This window comes from Limulus polyphemus, unplaced genomic scaffold (genome assembly GCF_000517525.1).
Source record: "Limulus polyphemus unplaced genomic scaffold, Limulus_polyphemus-2.1.2 Scaffold2258, whole genome shotgun sequence".
Taxonomy (NCBI): domain Eukaryota; kingdom Metazoa; phylum Arthropoda; class Merostomata; order Xiphosura; family Limulidae; genus Limulus; species Limulus polyphemus.
This window is the reverse complement of record NW_013667868.1, coordinates 3,134-6,621: the sequence shown is the minus strand read 5'-3', so window position 1 is coordinate 6,621 and position 3,488 is coordinate 3,134. Positions and strand designations below refer to the sequence as shown.

The window sequence follows — 3,488 nt, the reverse complement described above, 5'->3', positions numbered from 1 at the left end:
CATATATATATATATATATATATATATATATATTATGTTACTCACAGTATGCATCTTGCAACAATACATCATAAACAATAAATGTAAAAGCAGCACAGAGTATGAACTACAGCTTCTAAAAAGTAGTTTATAAACAATATTGATATTAAATTTTCATGTGAGAATAGCTATATGTCCAAAAACACAAATATAAATTTTTTCGTTTTTTATTTATTGTGATTGCATTATTAATGTAACAACAAGGATTTCTATATAAAACTATGTAGAGAACCACTTCGTGTAGGTAATTATCGTTTACTGTACTCTAATTGGTCCTATAGTTGAACTCAATTTCATTTAAATTAAATTTAAACAAACCCCTACACTGTACACATTCGTTTGCCCATGGTCCATTGGTGGAGGAATGTATTACTAATACTATAAATTATAATAATGTAGCACCTAGTTGGTAGCTAATATAAAAATGAAACACTAAATACAAATTCTTAGCTATGCAATTACGTTACTAGGATTAGTAGTAGTTCCCAGCAGTAGATCTAACGCTACTAGCATTACTAGATTTTATAGATTGCATATACTAAGAATTAGTAGTAAATTAGATGTATTTAGGCTTAGCCACACAAAACAGTGAGTAATAGTACTAGGCTTCGACCGTTAAGTTCCAAAATCACTTAAGACAAAAATATCAAAATACCTTTCTTTTAATATTGGAAATTCTGCGCGAAATATGACGAATGATAAACATTAACAACAAGTTTCTCTTAATGATATTTTCTAATTTAGTATTCCAGTTCTTACAATTTGTAACACATTGAGAGATCACAACAATTTGTTAACATACGCTTGTACATGGTCTTTAACGCCCCCTATGTTCTCTAACATACTTTATCAAATACGTAAAAGTTTTGAAATGGCTTGACTGGGTAATGAAAAAACTTTATTATAAATGTACAACGTTTCGAAAGTGGGTTCCTTGTATCAAGCGTCAAATACTTTATATCAATGTAATCTTTTCTTAATTTTTGTATTTAATACGACTGAATATTGAAATAAAAATTAAAGACAATAAAAAAGATCTGTTGCTCCATCTAGGCCCTCTCTTCCACCAAGTTAAACTAAACTTTAAAAACAACTCAAAGCCAGCTTATCATTGAAATATTTAACAAGCTTGAATTCATTGCATCCTCTGCAATTGAAGGTAACCCATTTCAAAGGCCAACCACCCTAATAGAAAAATAAAACTGCCTTAGCTGAAGATGACTTCTATCATGCCAATATATATATCTATGCTGCACGTTATGGTATGAACGTCTTTTCCTAGCTAGAGAAATATAATTACAATTAATTATACTTGCCATAAGACATTAGTATTAGGCCTATTATATTTTTAACACTGCTTTCTTTATCTACTATCTTAGGGGTTTTCAAGAATGAGAAGAGCGTATAATAAGAGTATTCCAACCAAACTATTTTCGCTATATCTATAGCCAACGAAGCGTTTTGCTCAATCCAGAGCTCATCAGGCTGGGTGGGACATAACATCAAATCTGCATGTCACTATTAACGGTTACGTTATTTACTGCTACCACTTTTTCCATTACGTCGACTTAGCTAATACTTGGGATGGTCAAGTTATCACATCCGGTATAAAATAAAATCTACCTGGAAAATAGATCGTTAGGTAATCTATGGTCATCACTTTATTCGCAACATTAAATATTTCTGACAGTTGTTATAATTACATTTTCTACTACTACTACTCTCCTTGTAACATCAGACATACCCAGTAGTAGTAATACTTGCGATATATATTTTTGCAATCCAAATATCTTAGCTTGGGATGATTTAGAAGTTCATTGAAAGTTTTATGTTGTCGAGGGATGATATATTCATCTACATCCACTAATGTAGAAAGTTTAAACAGATACATAATTCGATAAAGTCAATCGTCAAGGGCACCAAGTAATATTTCAGTTTGAATTTCGATCTGTAATGTTATGGTAATACAGTGATTAAACCTTGAGTCTTATATGATAACAATATACTTTCAAAATGTTTACCAATTGTGTCTTTGTAAAAGAAAAAACGGCCCACTCCTAGAATTTGATAAACTCTAGGAAGTTAATAAACCAAGAAACCCTTTTACAAATAATGTTCATTTTCCTATACTGTATTATAATATCGACTGTTATTGTACTGGAAGCAGAGCTACCGATGTTTTATTGTTTGGCGAAGAAACAAATTTTGGCTTTAATCTTCTAGTAACGTGTTTTGGAGTAAAAAAAAAAAGCAGAACATTTCAGGTTCCAATTTTCGTTTATATTAGTTTTGTAACCTTGTATTTTAACACAATTTCTATATTTGAATTATAATTGGCAGTAAAATTAGCATTTATTCTTAGTGAGACTGTACAAATTATTTGAATAACAGGATGGTTTTTATTATGATTAACTAAATAGATCGAAAAAACAACAACAAAGTTTATTGATGTCAGTGTTATTTGTAGCATCGTGCCATCTATCTTTATTGTAAACAGTTTCGATGAGTTTATTTGCAAAGTGGCGCTTTGTTGATTATTCTCTACTTTTAAGGATGGAAAAAAGTTAAAAGGACACTTAGCAACAAGTGAAATCTACATTTCTTTTCTGAAACCTTCCATATCTAAAGAGAATGTTGCCCAGTAAAGACAAAAAGTCCGCAGAAGAAACATCGAAAGAACAATCAAACCTCTGAAAGTTGAACTTTTCATAACTTTTGCAGATAATCTCCAAACAATAGGCACGTTTACAGTAAACTTCTGAATCATAAATGAAAATAATTATAAAAGTTCAAAATGAGAAAATTTTTAAATAGATATTTTAAAAAACATATAGTAGTTTATAGATATGCGTTCATACGAAAGGGAGTAGTCACAAATATCTTCTAACTGAAAATAGTATTTTGATATAATTATTTAACCATTTAATTACTGTCAATTGAAAGGTTATTAGTATTGTTACGTCTCCGTTTGTTAACTGATTTTCCGTAAATTCGTTCCGACGAAACTTTAGCGACACAAGTCCTTTCTTAAATAAAACTGGTTTATTCTTTCCGAATACAACTTTACGATATACTCAACTTCAACAGTCGCGCTATAACAAACAATAATTCACGTCTCACGAGCTCAACTTCAACAACACGTCTCTCTCTGACTGCAGTTCAATTACTCATTACCTACACACATTGTCCCGTCACGTTGTGACCATCCTATATATTCCAGGCTACCCCCAATCTAGTAAATGCTAGGGCATTCACGAAGGAACAGGATATTTCTAGAAAGCAGGTGGCGTGACACTAGTCACGTGACCTCGCTGACGCAACACTGCCCCTCCTTAATATTGTTCGTCCCGAACAATAACCACATACAATAAACCAATAACAATTAACAATAACTTAATTAAATGTACAGAATTACAATCACAAAATTACAATTCAACAAAGTATCTTAA

At 31.2% G+C, this 3,488-nt stretch overlaps 1 protein-coding gene across 1 annotated transcript in view; it reads right to left on the bottom strand.

Moving 5' to 3' along the window:
- The window catches only part of LOC106466436 (guanine nucleotide-binding protein G(o) subunit alpha-like), a 33,357-nt gene extending 32,499 nt beyond the window's left edge, over window positions 1–858 (bottom strand). Inside the window, exon 1 of the mRNA XM_013926719.2 lies at window positions 695–858. The gene's annotated coding sequence lies outside the window, so the exon portion shown is untranslated. The remainder of the gene's footprint in view (window positions 1–694) is intronic.
- Between the last annotated feature and the right edge of the window lie 2,630 nt (window positions 859–3,488).